Source organism: Magnolia sinica, chromosome 3 (assembly GCF_029962835.1).
Source record: "Magnolia sinica isolate HGM2019 chromosome 3, MsV1, whole genome shotgun sequence".
NCBI lineage: Eukaryota > Viridiplantae > Streptophyta > Magnoliopsida > Magnoliales > Magnoliaceae > Magnolia > Magnolia sinica.
The window spans coordinates 116176129-116196470 of record NC_080575.1 but is presented as its reverse complement, the minus strand read 5'-3'; the positions used below and the strand labels follow the sequence as shown (position 1 = coordinate 116196470).

The 20342-nt window shown below is 41.2% G+C and overlaps 1 non-coding gene across 1 annotated transcript; it reads left to right on the top strand.

The window, feature by feature from the left end:
* Nucleotides 1-19646: 19646 nt before the first annotated feature.
* On the top strand, nt 19647-19753 carry LOC131241924 (small nucleolar RNA R71). The gene has a single exon (XR_009169484.1). It is a non-coding gene; the product is annotated as a small nucleolar RNA R71 (small nucleolar RNA).
* Nucleotides 19754-20342: the final 589 nt, after the last annotated feature.

Genomic DNA, 20342 nt, shown 5'->3' with positions numbered 1-20342 from the left:
TGGGATGCTACGAAGAGGATTTTCAACATCAGTTTGATTCGTAATAAGCATAACCAAAGGCACAACCCACAAACAATAACCAAAAACGCCATCACATTTCCACTATGATCAAAAACTTTACAAGTACAATGAGCATAAAGGGAAATACAATGATGATAGACCAAAAGCTCCAAAATGATCTGCTACGTGCTCAAGCCTCAGCGCTGCTGCGATCCAACGTCACCTGCACGCAACGGTCGTGCATAAGCTTATAGAAAGCTTAAAGGGTAGTGAAAGTGTATGCTCAAGGTGGTAATGCAGTTATGCAGTATCAGAGTAATGCAGAACATGCTGATGAAAGCCAAGAATACCATTAGCCATACCAAGGCCATGCGGTACAAAGCATGAATGATGTCGGCCATACCAAGGCCATGCAATGCGAAATGCAACTCAAGCATACAAATCCTTATCTAAGTCCACATGTCGATATAGCTCAAAATCTGAAATATCACCTGGGTCTAGTACACTCCAAGCCAGATTGCCGCCCCATCGCGCGGAATAAGGTGAGTGGAAAAGTCCTCACTATCCGCCTGCCAATATCGGGCTCGGCTTGTCAATAGCGGACCCATTCCACGAGCTGGTCAGACTCAGCCTAGCATTGCCCCCTACTCTCTGGCAAGTAAGGCCGCACCCCCTTCCAACCGACCACGACACAGTGGAAAGCACAATCGTCTGGTAATCGGCACTCAGCGCTCATGCACCCACTCGGTTTAGACGTTGGAGCAACCTCTTGGTACCATAAGGGTTTATGAACTTTCACCCAGGGATATCTATAGCACCCCATGTAAAACAGTATTTTCGATATCCAATCCTGTCAACCACGATACGTCTGTGGAGGCTACGGCCCTAATGTCGCTAGGGCGTACAGTAACCATATCACACAATGCGAATGCATGAATCACACTATCCAGTCATACAACAATCCTGCGCGTATCGTGCGCTCATGTAGGGCAACACCCCCTGTACGGGAGCCCCTAAACAATCTGTCCGAAGGCATATGCTATGATCAGTCATTTCTCATATCAAGCATACGTATGATGCATATGATCATGAATCATGGAACTGAACATGTTATTTGGGATGGATGATGTTCATCACGAAGATGGGCCTAGACGGCCTACACATTACATGTATGGGCCCTAGGGGAAGTCATAATGCGGACATTTAACCAACACTATACTTGCAATGGGGACGTCAAACCGCCATTGCTCCTAAGGTATAGCCCGTCGTAAACATCACTACATAAATCATGTTGGGATTGCACATTACAATGGACCTTAGGTATATCCCATTGGGCCTTCAATACATCAAATGGGCCGTATCATATGGGCCTCATATTCATCAAGTGAGCCACATCAATGGGCCGCACCAATGGGCCTTATGTGCATTGCAATGGGCCATAACCCGTGGGCCTTAGAATGCATTAAATGGGCCTAATCTTATGGGCCTTATGTGTATCAAATGGGCCTCGCCAATTGGGCCCCATATGTACATCAAATGGGCCTCAACCCATAGGTCCCAATACATCTTAATGGGCCTTAACCCATGGGCCCCTAATACATCAAATGGGCCTCGACCCATGGGCCACAAGTAAACTGAGATAGGCCTCCCACCACCAGTATATTATATATAATATAATATATAATTTATATATATAGTACATACAATATTATATATAATATAATATTATATATATGTATATATAAATATATATACACACGTACACACCCACACACGCACGCACACGAACACACAAAAATCACAGTGGGCTCCACCATACAAATATCACAGTGGGCTCCACCGTCCACCTGGACGGTGGAGGCAAAACACTTATATCACTGTGGGCTCCTTGTGGGGCCCACCATAATGTTTATACTCCATCCAACCCGTTGATAAGGTCAAGTAGACCTAGATGAAGGGTGAAAACAAATTTCACCTTGATCCAAAACTTCTGTGGACCCAAAAAGGGTTTCAAAGGTAGAGGTTCAATCCCACTGTTTCCTACGGTGTGGGCCACCCGAGCCTTAGATGGACCCGAAATTTGGAGGGGGCCTACTACTGAGAGTGGCCCACCTCATGAACGGGTTGGATGATAATTAAACATCAAGGTGGGGCCCACGACTACAGCCGTGCTTCTGGTGTGCAAGCAGCACCTGCTGCCTTTCTGACACAGCAGCAGCAGCGCTGCTGCTGATATTTTATATATATTTTTTATTTTTCTGGTTCCTGCAGTTTGTCACAGGTGGGGTCCACATTTTGAGAATCCACTCCGTCTAATGGCCCTCCATGGCTCAAGACAAGCAAAACAAGCCTAATATTGGGCATATTTCAGCGTATAAACAATCAGGGAAGGTTTCAATGGTGAAAATCACCATTTGATATGGTATGGCCCGTCAGGACCTCGGGTTGACACCATTTTTCGGTTCAACGCCTAAAACGAGCTTGGAAAAGGAATGGACGGCGTGAATTGATTACATACATCAAGGTGGGGCCTATAAGAGTGGGCCACCCCAAATGCTTGTTAACAAGCTAAAATTTGTATTTTCCCTTTTTGTCCAGCGTCCAGGGACGCTGGACGGTTTGGCAGTCCACATGCATTGGGGTGGGCCCTGCTTAGGTGGGCCACCACATGATGGATGATGTGGGTACTACACATATAAGGTGGGCCCCACTTATAAATTGGACCCACTCAATCATATCATGATCTAAAAAAAGAAATGAAAAAGAGAGGGAGAGAGAGAGATAGAGAGTGGGACACGCGTGATGGAGGGACCCCGACACTATGGGCCCTCCCTTCAATGATCTACAACATAAATCAAGTGGGTCATTACATGTGGGCCCATTAAATCGAAATCCAACGGTGGAGATCCATTCTCCACTAAAATAGACGGTCTAGATGACCCTAGGTATGCAAGAAAAATAAACATCATGATGGGGTCCATGGAGAATGGCCCCATCATGGAATGATCATGATGATCCAAGTGGGCCATCGGCCACATCTTAGGGTCCAAAGTGAGATCCAAACCATTGATCGGTTGGCCTCACTTGGCCCATCTTAAAAACATTAAAAACTACCCTATCAAAGCACCCACCGCTTGATCTTCTTGCTCTCTTGGCTTCCTTAGCTCCTTGTGCTTCTCTTTGATGGAGGAAGATGAGAAATGGATGGCTAGGATGGGAGATCTAGGGAAGGAAAGGTGGGCCTCACATATGCATTTTCTCACCATAGGAGGGCTTGGACGTGAGGCTCTTGGGTTGCTTGGATTGGATTTGAAAATGAAGGAGAGAGAGAGTTGTAAAGAGGGATGGGTGATGTGTGATGGAGTGATGGATGGGAAAGAGGGATGGGTGTGTAAGGGACTTTTTGACTTTTGGAGTTTTTGGTGTAAGAAAGGTATGGGCTTGTAAGATCTTTTTGACTTTTGAGGCTTGCTTGGGAAAGGGTGAAAGGTGATGTGTACTTGACATGATGGGATTAATGAGATTGATTGATGAGACAAGTCGTAGAGATTCTCTCGGGTTTTGCAACGCGCGGTGTTTTTCTCGCACCGAACGCTGGCCCACATCTCCCGACCAGGGTATCGCTTCGGCGCGTGAGTCGCGGCATCGGAACCGCGGCGACGGCGCGGTCGCTATAGTAAAGGTCTTGGGTGGAGTCGACTCGGGTTGACGGCATGAGAATCAAGGTCGCGCGCAAATACCAGTTAAGGATCGAAGGTTGCCGAAATTCGACCGGGAAGACCGTGGAAGTCTATGGAACGGTACGGTCTAGGATACGGGGCTTACACTATCTTTATCATAGATTGTCATATGGGTTTTCTTCAATATGCATAAAGTTAAAATTTGTCTTACACTCTACTAATTTCGTTCCAATTGATGTTGTTTGTTCTTCATGAATTGTTGTTTACTCATAGTGGGCAATTAGTTTGATTGGATCTCAAAGTGGAATACGTTAGCCTGTCAAGTTCAGTCTGTTTTCCTTGTTGCCACTTATCAGATTATGGACTGACTGTTGTTGAATTTTCCACAACTTGATTTCTGAGATTTGATTTACACTACCAATATTAATCATTGTAGCAATCACTTCCATTTTCATTTCCTGAAAGGAGTAATTGTGTATTTTATGTCCATTTTTAGTGAGATGAAATCTTTGTTAACAGTAACATGTATTCTCCAAAAAAAAGGATGCGAGGGTCATTTTCCCACCCTTGAAAACTTAAGACATGGCAAATTGCATGCAGATGCATTTTCGCTGCATCTCTCAAGCGGTGTGTTTATGCAAAGATTATAAAGTATCTTATTTTTCACATTCCTTGTAGTCTGTGGAATTTCTCTGAAGGACATTGCATATTTTTTCATCTGTTATTAAGTATCTTGTTGTTTCACATGGGTCTATTTTGCTTTACTATTTCTCAAGTATTATTTGGGCATATGGATTTTGTTTCTCATATTATGTGGAATTTCATTCAATATCAACTTCAACTCATCTGATTGGCTTCGTATATTTTGTCATATGGGTTTTCTTCAATATGCATGAAGTTGAGATTTGTCTTATACTCTACTAATTTCGCTAAAATTGAAGTGGATTGTTCTTCATGAATAGTTGTTTACTTCACAGTGAGTAGTTACTTTGATTGTTTTCTCAATGTGGAATAAGTTGGACTACAACTTCAGTGTGTTTTCCTTGTTACTAGTTTGTTTTCGATGGATTTACAGTTGTTAGTTGACCTTGGAATCCAGTTCTGAGATTTGATATACACTACCAATAATAAGTATTGTTTGATCACTTCAGTCTTCATTTGCTGAAAGGATCCATGTTTACTTTCGTTTCAGTCATTTTTGCTTATTTGCTTCCTTTAGTCATTTTTCTTGTTTTTCTAATTTTATGCTGAGAAGCAAATTGTTTTACATGTTCTTTATTGTTACAATTTTCTTTGGAGCATCTATTTTTTTCCAGTAAGTCTTTTCCTTTTACTGTTTTAATTGATTCTATGATATCTTCTTCTTTTCTGATCAAGTCCTAATTGATCAAGTCCTAACTGGTAGATACTCATTTATGTGGTTTCTTTCTTTCTTTCCATTTTTTTCTCTTTCTTGTTTTAGGCGAAGCATAATTATTATGATTAGGCATTTGTCGCTGTATGGATGAACTTGAATTTTTTTCTCTCCATTCTCGTGTACTTACCTTATATATTAGGCTTTTCAATCTCAGCCTTCGATTGTAATATAGATATCTTTCACAAATACTTCCCTTGTATTTTGTCTTTATTGAAATTGTTTCCCTTTTTGTTGTTTCTTAGAATCTATATGTTACGAATTTCTCATTTGGTTAATCGCAGCTTCGTAGCTTTTCCGTGAAGTTTATCTGGTATAGTTTCTGTAATCTCACTGTTATTTATTATACATATCTGATATGGTTTCACAATGATCTGGTAGTTAATAATGCATACGCCATTCAATTTTCAAGCTAATGACCTATATGCGAACAGTTTGTTGGATATTCAATTTCTATTACAAGGGAAGGACAAGTGAGGCTGAATAATCAACCCTCCTTCAGTGTTGTTTCAAAAGGATACTCAATTTCTGACATCCGTGCAGTAGTTAGCTAGATATTCAATTTCTATTATTGTACTCATTGAAGAAGGGTTGATTTACTCTCTTATGTAGGTTCCATTGGTGAGACAAATACAACTATGATTGCATGTAAAGTTATAGTCACAAGGGGAGAGTGATTAATGATGTTGATTATATCAGTGACAATTTTTAAGGCTAACAAGAGAGAAAGCATAGAGGGTGGGTTGCCTTAGGAGATCATGTATTTGCATTTTGGGCCTTAGGGGTGGCTTCAAAAATTTCACGCTGATTTAGATCCAATGCTTGAATGACATGTTAACTAATTGGAGCCTCAAGCAGCTCCACTTGTCCTTCCATAAAAATAATTTTCATCTTCAAATCAACCATAAAAACCAATTCATCCTCTAACTAACCATTTACTTACCAAAATTCAACAATTGGGTTTTCTTTCAATTGCTTTAATATGTACAAACAAAGCATAGAATTGCCAAAATTTCATAAGAAAAGGAAACGTCTAATTTACATTCAATGGTGTAGCAAGGACTTGCTTATTATGGTCATTTGTTACTTTATCTTAACGAATATTTCTATTACATTTTGTTCCATTTTACAGGAAACAGTGTTGAGCACATCGTTCTTGTTCATTATAAAGACATTTAAGAGGTAAGTTTCTAGTCTTCTGTTTATATGGGAAAACGGAAATTTGCTGTATTGTTTGGATGGCGACAAGATCTCTGCAAAATGTACTTGATTCCATAGCTAGGATTAGCGATGAATACTTCCATTTCCACATCTGATGTGTTGTTGCCAATTAATCAGATGATGTTAACGAAATTATGCCAGGACAATTGATTGATATCATTCCAAAATATGCATGTCAGCATGTGCATGCTTTCAATTCATAAGTTACAGGAAAAATATGATTTCAGTTATCAGGACAACTAGTTGATCTCATTCTATCATGTAACATGGAATTGCTTGTTTCCTGGTATGTATCAGGAAAAATATATGTGTATGTTTTAACTATGTTGACAATTCTTCATATTTTGTATGAAGTCATGGTCAAGGTTTTGTGCAAATTCAATGGCAGTTTCATGATTACTTATGTACCATTTTCTTAATTATAATTAAGTGAGTAGTTTTTGTCATATTTTTTTTTATCTATTAAAATATATTCCATTAAAAAAAATGTAGCTTGATTTGTTGAGAACAAAGAGAATCTAAGACGACTAAACACAACAAAGCACCATTTTAGAAAAGACTTTAAAAAAAATAAAATAAAGATAGAAGTTAATTGGATTTCTTTATCTTTTACAAAGTTCTACTGGTAGAGCCACTAATAGTGAAAGGACAATCCTTACATCTTCTACCCTTGTTATTCTATTACATTTAGTTTTTTGTCGAAGAGGATATGAAAGGATTTCAGATGTTCCAAAATCCTTTCCATACAAGAAAACTCGACTTATAAACAGAGTCAAATTGAAGGAACGATTGAGTGTTTAAAATTTTTGATAATTTTCTAAGCTTGTAGAATTGGTTTATTCCTCATTTCATAGGAGAAATACTAATAAATATTATCAATGTGAGTATACGAACCTGATGGTGTTGGTTATCAGTTGGTGATGGAGAGTGAAGATTTACAGATAGTTTCATAGTTGCTCGGGCAATGATGGCTTATGTGGCGGCTGTCAGGGAATATTGTCGTGAATACATGTTCAAACAGCCGGCTCGTCATGGAGATGATGAGCGAGCCAGGTTCATCAACTCTATCATTAGGGCCAGTGACCGGGATTGTGTCACGCAACTTAGGATGAATCGAGAGACATTCTTCGAACTATGTACCCAGCTACGCGAGAAGACAATGCTGGGTGATACTCGACGTGTGAGTCTTGAAGAACAGTTAGTTATTTTCCTACACACATTGGGGCACAATGTTTAGAATCGCGTCATTGGTCATAGATTCATTCAATTAGGTGAAACAGTGAGTCGTCATTTTCGCCGTGTACTAGATGCAATTGTATCTCTTTACCCCATTTTCGTTAAACAGGCTGAACCAGCGACTCCCACTGAGATTCAGACAAACGCAAATTGGGCTACTTACTTTCAGGTATTAATTATGGTGGGTCAGATTTCTACATACGTGTTTTTTTACTTTCCTTCATTCATACCTTTATCCAATGCATCTAGGATTGCATTAGAGCAATTGATGGTATACACATTCTAGCTTATGTGCCTGCCAGTGACCATGCGAGCTTCCTCAATCGGAAGGGGGTCCTCTCCCAAAACGTATTGGCGGTGTGTTGTTTTGATATGAATTTCATATACATATTGGCCAGTTAGGAGGGTTCTGCTTAAGATGCGAGGGTCTTACATAACGCATTGAGTCGATCAGATGATACCTTGGTTGTCCTACACAGTATTGGTTATCTTTTAAGAGATTGTCAATCTATTTCATGTACTTGAATTATTTGATTGTTCACTCAATGGGACTTTGATTCAAATGTGTATGAAAATATTATGTTGTCGATGCCGGATATGCACATTCACTAGGTTTTATGGCTCCATACCAGGGCGTTCGATACCACTTATAGGAGTATCGAACCAGGAGAGCACCTGCCAACATGAAAGAGCTATTTAATTACCGGCACGTACAGTTGCGCAATGCAATTGAGGGTTGTTTTGGTGTTATGAAAGACAAATTTTCCATCTTAAAGACCGCCATGCAGTATGAATTCCACATATAGGTCCAAATTGTGATAGTTTACTGTGTCTTACACAATTTCATACGTACTATACCAGAATCTCAAAAAGAGTTGGAAAATGCTGAAATATCTATTGCTGATGGGGAGAGTAACCTAACGCCTCACGAGGTATCAACGAATGACGAGCGACAATGGTTGCTACGGGCATATCAGCGTGAAAAGGATGATTATATTCGCATGCGTGATGATATTGCAACCAGATTGTGGGCGGATGCACAACAAAATAGTAGCAGTAAATTATTGATTGTTATATGTTACAAATTCTATGACTTGCTGTTATTTAATTTCACAAAACGTTACGTACCGAACAATGGAATTGTAATCTTCCAACTTTTAATTGGATAGAATCATCATATGGAGATACCAGATGGTGATTTTCTAATCGTTCTTTTGAAATACTTGTCATTCTTATGATTATGGTTAACATTTCTAAATCATCATAAGTACTTGATATTCAGGTGGTGTGGCAGACAGGATGTCTAATGATCCATCGAACCAACATATTCACCGATTAAGATACCAGTGGTCCCCACACGATCTTCCCCACGCATGAAGACGGTGAAAACCCTTATCGAGCCTTCGTCTCGAGCCCCAAAAATAAAATGGACTCCCGATATAGATCAGGTTATGATCGATATATTTCTGGAACAAGTGGCACTGAGACGCAAGGGCGATAATGGTTTCAAACGTGAGGCGTACAAAATTACCGCCGAAGCCGTGACAAAGCACACCAATATAGTCCTCAAGTGGCAGAATGTGTTGTCGAACCGACTAAGGTATTACAAGAGGGAATACACTGCAGTAAAGGATATGCTGGCGGCTAGCGGGTTTGGATGGGATAGTGAGCGGATGGTGGTGACAGCTCCTGATGAAGTCTAGGAGGAATATCTTAAGGTATGATTTTTGAAATATAAAGTAGAGATATTCGCATCAGTATTTACTTCTTGTTGATATTACAAATGCTCAATGTACGGCTGCAGTCGCACCCACGTGCGGAAAGACTTCGCATGAAACGGATTGAGAGAATGGATGATCTTGCAGCTATCGTCGGTTCAGACCAGGCATCGGGAAGTTATTTTCAAGGTAGTAGGAGTATAGCCGCATCAGTATCATCATCTCATCTTTAATGAGAACTCAATGATGCATGGAGAGAGCTGGATGATGATATGGACGATACAATTGACCTGTCAGATGAATTTGTCACAGACTCCACAGGGACCATCACATTTTCGCCAGACAATCCTTCGATGGGACAACATGGCTCATGTAGCACTCCACTCACACAGCTGATTCCAATACTACTCAAAGTGGAAGCGCAGGAAGGAAACGATCACACCCTCCCCGTCCTTGTGAAGTACTCGGGGCCTCTCTGCAGACCGTTACCGAGTCAATGCTGAAATTTGGCCTCGGCAAGTCGTTGAATCGCACTTCCAAAGTACTTGATGTACTAGAAGAGGTCCAAGGCTTGACTAATATAGAGTTTTTTGAGGTTGGTCAGCTCTTGAGTAAGGACAAGGGACTGACATCATTCTTTGTGAGTCTGCGACCTGAGCGCCGTATTGACTGGTTGAAGAAAACTCTCCATGACCACTTTAGTGATCGAGGTGTCGGATCCATCTGAGGATTTAATATCTTGGGTTATGTTTTCTTGGTTGTTAGTTGTTGGTATATAATAACTTTGATATACTTGATTTTCTTGGTTTTTTTTAAAAAAAAATTTTAGATTTATTTTTTTGGACTAACAAATATGGTGGTATATACGTAGTATATACTAATATGATTTATGCGATGGCGATAACTTTTATGTAATTAACATCTTTTATATGGTTTCACATGCATGCATTGGTAAGTTTATTTTCTTAAGACAGATAAGACCATACAATCCGCTTGCTTGGAAGGGTACGTAAAAACAACTAGATTTTACTTTCATCTAGTAAGTTTATTTGTACTTTACGATGCTACTCGATAGGACAATACTGCATGTAAACTTCGTTTACGAATCTCTATTCTAACATACGAATCTCGTGCCAATTACGTCCATGTCATTGCAGATAAAAAATGATAAGCATTGTGTCGTCTTGGTGGGACGTAGGCCTGAAATATACATGTGTTGGGACGATGCTCGGTTTGAGGTGGAGGGCTTTAGTGGAGCGAGACACCGGGCATTCAAAAACTGGAAAGAGGTAGTTGTGTGCTGGGATGGTCACTTCAGTAAGGCATGTGCACTGTCCAGACCTTGCACGGATTCTCATGCGGTTCAAGTTGCCGCATTTTCTAATGAGCTGGACATCTGCCATTCTTCGTCTTCGTCCATCCGACAGACGATGTAGACGGCACAAGCGACGCAGGCCATGATTTCTAGGGCCGTGTCGACTGATGATCTTCCCCCATCAGCCCGATCAGATAGAGAGTTGTTCTGTGCTTTTCTAATTGGCGTCGCTATCCTTTTTTTTGCCATCCTTGTAATTTTTAAATTATAGCCCAACACGGATGACTGTAACTCTTTATATGTCACTTGTTTCTTTTCATTTCTTTTTCCCGCACAACTTATGTTTGACATTGTCTTTTGTTTCTTATGTTTTCATACATCTTTTTTTTTTTTACTGCCATATTTTTTTTGGGATCTATCTGTATCACACCACTGTCACATGATGTGGTCCATGCAGATACGTGGACATGTCCTATGGTGATAGTGATATTGATTGAATAAACTAGATATTAACGGCGTTGATGAGACATACATCAATGGGCCCCACACTATTTTATAACCCGAACAAGCTATGGGCATCTCAATGTAAGCGACGAGACTTGTTACTCCCACTGACATGAGGCACAGGCTGCTGGTCGGTGCTCTGTGGGACCCACCATACTGTATGTGTTTCATCCATGACGTCTGTCCTCACTTGCGCATCGTTTTACAGTGGGATTTTGTTCACTCCCCAAGTATAGGGTTGTGATGTAGTAATAAACTCGGTAAGACCGAGGTCGAATCCACAGGGACTGATACCTGTACGTTATCTGAAACCAAGTAGAACTAGAACTAGACTAAGATGTGATCTAAACCAAATAGAATTTAGGAAATAATTGTGGAATAATTATCTAAAACTTTAAGGAATTCAGAGGATCCACTTGTAGAGATCAGGGAGATCTTATGCCTGCGGCAAGGATTATGGAATTCAAACTGAACTTACTTGATCTGATTTTTAAGAGATGAAAAGTATATGAATTAGAATGGATTCTATCATCTAACCATGCCCAGGAGACAAAGCAAACAACAGGATTAAACTAATTACCAACTAATCAACAATGTATGAAGATTAGGAAGGGTACCGTCATCCTACCATACCCATGGAACAATGATGAACAACAGGGCTTCCTGGCTTCATAAACATAAAAAGGGGAAGAAAAAGGGATATTCAAAGCCGTTGCAGACCCATTGTAATTTCAGTCACAACAGACCATTAAAGACTAAAAAAATTCCATTAATACAAATCAACTTCAGTTCATGAATTTAAATGAAAAGCAGAAATATAGTATCTCCCATCTCGCCACAAGCTTCGCCTCTTAGCCCTAGCTAAGAGGACTAGCCACACACAGGCATGATGCGGCTAGAAAACAAAGTAAAATAAAACAAAAAGAAAAAGAAATAAACAGAAAAAGAATGCCAAACTCCACTCCTCGTCCAAGCTCCTGTTGCTCACGTCCAGCCTTCCAAAAATTCCCAGCAGCCAATCCTCCAACCGAGCACTCCTCCTTCTTTTCTTCTTTTATTTTTTTCTTCCTTTCCTCCTCACGCTGCCCAAACCCAAGACCGAGCACACCTTGCTCTCTCTCGATGCCAGCCCTCCAAACTTCCTCTCTCCTTTTATCCTTCCTCCAGACAGAGAGTGCCAAAGACCCATTTACGCACGGCAGCGTCCGTGTTCTCCTTGGAGACTTTATCTGCGCAAAACTTGCGCTGAGCTGCTGATGGGGCCCATAATCGGTTTTGTCAACGAAATCCACGCCGTCCATTGGAATCCTCGTGGAAATCCAGTCAGGAAAGAGTGATTTTTGCAGGTTCTTGTATGGCCCACTGGATATTGTATTCCGCCGTCCATCATGAGTTTCGGCGGTCGAAATCCGCTACACGTTGATTCCTAGAAAACTTCCACCTAGGTGATGGTTCCAGGCCTCTTTGGAATCCACTAGATGGTCCAGATTGAACCGATCGCCTCAGAGAGTGGCCCACAACGATCCGCCGCAGGCTCTGTTGCGAAACAGAGCCTGCGCGTTTGAGCGCTGTGATGGTCGGTGGACCCCACAGTGATGTATTTTGAGAAATCCATTCCGTCCACTAGGTTCAGGACGAAAAACCCTTCGAAAATGAGTATTTTTTGGAGAAAATCGGTGTGGTCCATAAGCTAGCTTACTCCGCCGTCCATCTGACGTTTATCAGGTAATCTGCCTTTGTGTGTGTGCATGGGCCAAAAAGGAAAGCTAGGCGACGGTGTTAGTCACCTTGCAGAGCGTATGGACGGTTCTGATTTCCGATACCTGTGATGGATGGGGCCCACTAATGAAAAACGGACGGACAGCGTCCGTCCACTGTTGATGCGGAAGAAGAAGACGGGTCAGCCCGTCTTTGACCGGGCTGATCGTCCGGTGCGGCGCGGGCAGCGGTGCACTATGTACACGCGCTGTGCATACGGAGTCCACTGTGATGATCGTGAGAAATCCGCTCCGTCCATCCGCTTTGACACGTGGTTTAAACAGTCTTGAACAATTTTGAAGCATATCCGGATATCAGGCGGGCCCCACATAATGATTAAAGGGGCTGATCTGTCCGTTGGGCCACTTCCACAGTGATCCAGGGGCTGAAATTTTACGTGTATGGTTTATTTATGATCCTCAAGCCACGTACGAAGTTTCGAACTGATCAGATGGTGGGAACCCTATGATCTTGCATTCTGGACACTTTTCAGGCCACTTGAGCTTCAATTCCTCGATTTCCGCGGACCCCTGGTGTATAATTCCGTCGCTCTTGGTCTTCTAGAGTCCGTTCCTTGCCTTGGTGCTCCTGGAGCGTCAAATCCATGCATTTACCACCCTTTTTCAGTCCATGCTCGTAAATACACTCTGCATCACAAACACAATTAAATCAGGCCATTAAACGGTATCATGCTTGTAAAACTATGCAGCAACTGGGTCTGATATGCAATATTTGACCCTCAACACAACCCCCAACCAGCATTTTGCTAATCCCGAGCAAAGTATGCGAAAAATAAGTTGAGAAATACAGGACAATTTTTATGAACTCAAGCGATTTTTTTATTTTTTAAAAAAAAATAGTCTAGATTCGAAAATTCTAAGATGCATGAATGTTGGATATTACTTCCTCTTGGAATCAAGTGCACAATAAATTTCATAATCAACTTTAAAGTATTTATGCATTAATTAGAACAATTCTAAACAATGAGTATCATGAGTGTATAATAAAATCTCGGCTTATCATCATTAAGAAATCCAATGGATAATTTTTATGATAACATTGATAATCAAAACAGTATTTAGGATACTCAAAACTTAAACCAGAATTTGCCTTTTAGTTCTTTTTTTTTTTTTCTTTTATCGAGGGGGAGGAGAATTGAATCCACACCTATAGGGAGCAAACCTATGGTGAAAATTATTCGCCTAACCTTTTCCAAAGGTATCTCTCTCTCCTTTTTTTTTTTTTTTTTTTCATCACAGGCAAATTTTCCAAGCTGGTTCCTTACATGCTTAGTGATTACCAAGTTAACCCTTTAATATCAAACTGAAATCTTAATATGAAAGCGAGATGTGACATGTGAACTCATAACTCAATCAATGTTTAAAACTTCCAATTATAGATTAATACTTCAAACTTAACTGTGAAATCTAATATAATAGATAACTGAATCTAAGAGTCATAAATTACCAACTTCACTTATCTTGTAATTTTAAATCCAAGATGGTTATCAAAATCACTTCAAATTCAACAAAATGTCAGAAATTTTTTTTAAAATTTTCACAACTTTTGTACAAGACCAAGAAAATGCTGATTAGGTGACCTAATCTCCCACCCCCAACCTAAAATCTACATTGTCCTCAATGTAAAAGAAATAAGCATGCGATGCACATGGGACAAAAAGTAATTGAGAAGTGATGGAAAGATAATACCTAGATGAAAGAATCAAGAGGCTTTTCAAAGATTTCTACGTAAGAGCGGTCAGCACAAGAGAGAAACCAACAGAAGTAAAATAAAATAACAAAAATACAATCCTACCTATACCACTTTCGTAGGTGCTCTCGATTGCATTTAGCGTATGCAACAAGCCCTTAAACCCCTAGGTTTCCCCTAGTGGACGAGTTGTAGTCTCGTGAGGGTTTGCAGTAATGTTACCCACAAACATTGAACTGACTAATGAAAAAAATGACATAAAATGAAGAACTGGGTTGCCTCCCAGGAGCGCTAAGTTTACCGTCTTCAGCCAGACAAATAAAGCAACTACCCTAGTCCTAAGAAAACAGGAAACTTACCTATACTTCCATCAGACTAGGAGATTAATCCTGGTAAACAGGATCAGTCAGAGGCATGGACATGTCCTCTGAATCAAATTTCTCGACAAATGGTTTCAATCGATGTCCATTGACTTTAAACTCCTTGCCATTGTCGGGATCTCTTATCTCAACGGCCCCATGAGAAAAAACAGTAACAACAATGTAAGGGTTGGTCCAACGAGATCGAAGCTTACTCGGGAAGAGATGTAATCGAGAATTGTACAAAAGGACCTTCTGATCAGGCGTGAATGATTTTCGCAAAATGTGTTGGTCATGAAATGCTTTCATCTTGTCCTTGTAAATTCTCGAATTATCGTACGCATCATTCCGGATTTCTTCAAGTTCATTCAATTGAAGTTTGCGTAGCGAGCCAGCGTTGTCCAGATTGAAATTAAGATTTTTGATCGCCCAGTACGCTTTATGTTCCAGCTCCACAGGCAAGTGACAAGCCTTCCCATAGACAAGTCTAAAGGGAGACATTCCAATAGGAGTTTTAAATGCAGTACGGTATGCCCATAAGGCATCGGTCAATCGGATTGACCAATCCTTACGATCTGGGTTAACCGTTTTCTCCAAAATGTGTTTAATTTTCCTATTAGAAATCTCGGCTTGCCCACTTGTTTGTAGATGGTACGGGGTGCTCACCTTATGAGAGATACCGTATTTCTTCATTAAGCTCTCGAATGGTCTATTACAAAAGTGCGAGCCCCCATCACTAATGATGGCTCGAGGCATTCCGAATCGAGAAAGGATGTTTTCTTTTAGGAATTTAATGACCGTGCGATGGTCATTCTTTCGACACGGAATTGCTTCGACCCATTTAGTGACATAATCTACGGCGAGCAAAATATACAGATTCCCAAACGATTGGGGGAATGGTCCCATGAAATCGATGCCCCAGCAATCAAATGCTTCAATGATAAGAATGGGATTCAAAGACATCATATTTCGACGGGACAATGCTCCCAATTTCTGACAACGCTCACAAGCTTTGCAAAACTCATGAGTGTCCCTAAACATAGTGGGCCAGTAAAAGCCACACTGCAGAATCTTAGCCGTGGTCTTTTTAGCAGAAAAGTGACCACCACAGGGCCTCTCGAGTGACGAAGGAGATGACGCTCGATGCTCATCGTCTAGTACACATCTCCTTAGAATTTGGTCGGCAATATTTAAATAAATAAGGATCATCCAGGAAAAAGTTGCGTACCTCGGTGAAAAATTTCTTCTTATCTTGCGAGTCCATTGTGTCGGTATGGCACCTGTAGCAAGATAATTAGCAATATCCGAACCAAGGTGAATGGGAAACTCGGAACAGTTGTTCATCGGGGAACATGTCGTTGATATGAGTCGCCTCAAGGAATCGAGGTATTAAGGCGAGAAAGGTGATCGGCTACTACGTTCTCTACTCCCTTTTTATCTTTAATTTCCAAATCAAATTCTTGGAGTAGAAGGATCCATCGTATCAAATGGGGCTTAGAATCATTCTTAGAAAGAAGATACTTAAGTGCCGCATGATCTGTGTAGATAATGATTTTGGATCCGATCAAGTAGGACCTAAATTTGTCCAAGGCGAACACTACAGCTAAGAGTTCCTTTTCTGTAGTCGAGTAGTTTACCTGGGCAGAATTTAAAGTTCTACTTGCGTAATGAATGACGTGGGGCCGCCTATCTTTTCTCTGGCCTAGGACCGCTCCAAGAGCATAATCAGAAGCGTCGCACATAAGCTCAAAAGGAAGGCTCCAGTCGGGTGGCTGCATGATAGGTGTAGTGGTTAACGTGCCCTTAAGCTTGGTGAAAGCTTCCTGACACTGCTCAGTCCACTCGTACGGAGCATCCTTTTGAAGAAGATTACATAAAGGACGAGAGAGAAAACTAAAGTCCTTTATGAATCGCCTGTAAAATCCTGCGTGTCCTAAGAAGGATCGCAAGTCTCTGATGTTCTTGGGTGGAGGTAGGTTAGAGATAAGATCGATTTTTGCCTTATCTACCTCAATTCCTTTGGACGAGATGATATGCCCAAGGACAATTTCCTTCTGAACCATGAAATGGCACTTCTCCCAATTAAGTACCAAGTTCTTTTCTTCACATCTTTTCAGCACACATTTAAGACTTTCCAAGCACTTGCTGAAAGATGGACCATAAACAGAGAAGTCGTCCATGAAGACCTCTAGATATTGTCCTACCATATCAGAAAAGATACTAAGCATACATCGCTGAAAGGTGGCAGGGGCATTACATAGTCCGAATGGCATCCTTCGATAGGCAAAGGTGCCATAAGGACATGTAAATGTAGTCTTTTCCTGGTCTTCAGGGGCTATCTCTATCTGGTTGTAGCCCGAATACCCGTCAAGAAAACTGTAATAGGAATGACCAGCTAACCTTTCCAGGATCTGATCAATGAATGGTAAAGGAAAGTGGTCTTTCCTCGTGACGGTATTCAATTTCCTGTAGTCAATGCACATTCTCCAACCAGTAGTGACTCTAGTTGGCACGAGTTCATTATTAGCATTGGCTACAATGGTGATTCCGGACTTCTTAGGGACCACTTGAGTTGGACTCACCCATTGACTATCAGATATAGGGTATATAATACCCACATCCAATAGTTTAAGAACCTCGGCCTTAACCACTTCCTTCATGTTTGGATTTAGTATACGTTGTGGTTGCCGAGCGGTTTTTGCATTATCCTCAAGATATATGCGGTGAGTACAAATTGAGGGATCGATTCCTTTGAGGTCCGCTATCGTCCATCTCAGGGCTCCTTTATGCTCAATGAGAGTAGATATGAGCATACTCTCCTGTTCTTTCTCCAGGTGGGCAGAGATCACCACCGGGTATGTCTCGTCTTGACCTAAATAGGCATATTTCAAATCAGAGGGCAAAGGTTTTAGGTCAAGCTTCGGCGGCTTGAGGTTAGACGGTAGAGACACTACACCAGTTTGTGGTAATTCTTCAAATTGTGGCCTCCACCGGTTAACTTCAAGTACCGGTGCAGTATCAAGCAAGGCGCACGTCTCCCTAATCATGTCATCATCAAAATCATGGGAGTGGGCCAGGCACGTCTCTAGATGGTCGGAGGATAAGGTCAGAGGTGTCGTATCTTCCACGAAAGAGTCAATCATGTTAATGTCGTGGAAATCGTCATCATCCTCTGAGTTGGTGCCGTTATTGAAAAAAATGTTTGACTCCAATGTCAAATTTTCAAAAGACATAGTCATGATACCATTCCTGCAATTGATAATTGCATTTGACGTGGCAAGGAATGGGCGACCAAGAATGACGGGAATCTGAGTGCTCATGTTATTGATGGGTTCGGTGTCCAGGATGATAAAATCTACAGGGTAGTAAAATCTATCGACCTTGACTAACACATCCTCAATTATCCCTCTTGGTATATGAACAGAGCGATCAGCAAGTTGTAGTGTGGTTAGGGTGGATTTTAATTCACCCAAACCTAACTGTTTGTATACCGAGTAGGGAATCAGATTGACGCTCGCTCCTAAGTCAAGAAGTGCGTGATCAATTCGATGGTTCCCGATTACACATGATATGGTTGGGCTACCGGGATCCTTGAATTTCTGTGGCACGTCTTGCTTCAGGATGGCACTCACTTTCTCAGTCAAGAAGATTTTCTTTTGAATAATTTTCCGTCTTTTGGTCGTGCATAAGTCTTTCAGGAATTTGGCATATGAAGGTATCTGTTTAATGACATCAAGTAAGGGAATGTTGACTTTCACTTGTTTCAACACCTCTAGTATATCCTGAGAGTTAGAGAGAGGTTTTGGTGAAACCAACCGTTGGGGGAATGGAGCAACTGGCTTCTCTAGAAGTTCCGGTTCTACTTTTTGTGGGGCATCACTGGATCCATCATTGTTGTCCTCTTTTGGTTCTTGAGGCTTTTCGGGCCTAACCGAAAGAGTTTTATCAATGATCTTCCCACTCCTAAGAGTGGTGATGGATTTAGCATGCCCCATCTGATTTGAAGAGCTGGGATCATTATTCACGTACTGCAGTTTAGGATTGGGGAGAGGTTGTGCAGGAAGCATCCCCTTTTCTATAACCGTCATACGAGAATCTATCTTTTGCATAAAATCTGTGATCCCCCGCATTGCCTGAGCCAGCTCTTGTATGGGATTTTGAACTGGTTCCTCTTGAGGTTTCACTTGATTTGGATTTTAATTGAAGAAACCTGGAGGAGTCGCCTTTTGTCCATTCCTCCAACTAAAGTTTGGATGATTTTTCCAACCAGGATTGTATGTGTTGGAGTTAGGTCCAGTAAAAGGTCTTTGATAGTTGTTTACGGCATTGGCTTGTTCATTCAACACTCCTCGAAAGGCGGGTATTGTAGGACAGTTTTCAGTTGTGTGAATGTTGCAATCACAGATGCCGTAAACAATTTCATTGACCTTATCCTTCTTTCCTTCCATGGCCTCAACTTTCCTTATGAGCGTAGTCACTTTACACTTGAGATCATCCTCTTCTTTCAAGAGATATAATCCACCTTTCTCCTTTAATTGAGTCGGCCTAGACGTGGTGTTCGCCATTGGGTAATAGTCCCATGATTGTGTTTTTTCAGCGAGACTATCGAGGTAATCCCATACCTCGTCAACATCTTTGTTGATGAATTCTCCATTACACATTGTCTCGACCATTTGGCGCATGGAAGATGTCAATCCATCATAGAAAAAATTTGTAATGCGCCACGTTTCAAATCCGTGTTGTGGGCATGAACTGATCAAATCTTTGAACCTTTCCCAACATTGGAAGAATGTTTCATCTTCCTTTTGGGCAAAGTTCATGATCGCTTTTCTGAGGGTAATCGTTTTATGATGTGGGAAGAATTTTTTTATGAATTCCCTCTGCATATCGTTCCATGTGCCAATGGATCTAGGACGCAGTGAATGTAGCCACGTCTTAGCTTTCTCTTTTAAGGAAAAAGGAAAGAGTTTCAGCCTAATTGTATCCTCAGATACATTAGGAAAACATAATGTAGCTATAATCTCATCGAACTCTTTCAAATGTAAATATAGACTTTCTGATTCAAGTCCATGGAATTTGGGAAGGAGTTGGATAACTCCTGGCTTGATGTCCATTTGTCCCATGTTTTCAGGAAAAATCATGCATAAGGGCATACTCACTCCCGCCGGTTGTAGATAATCTCGTAAAGTACGAGGCGGGGATGCTTGTTGCACCTCATTCTCATCTTGGGTATCCTCCACCCTGGGTGGAAGTAGAGGAGGTTGGTCTTCAGCCATAACTTCAGTTAACTCAGGGGATTTCGAGCGGTGTCTAGTCCTGCGATGGATAGTCAACCCCTCAACCAATCCTCCTTCAGTCAAGAGACGTTGACTGTCGTCACGGGCCCACTTGGGCATGAAAACACTCGCAGCCCTCAATTAAAAACCT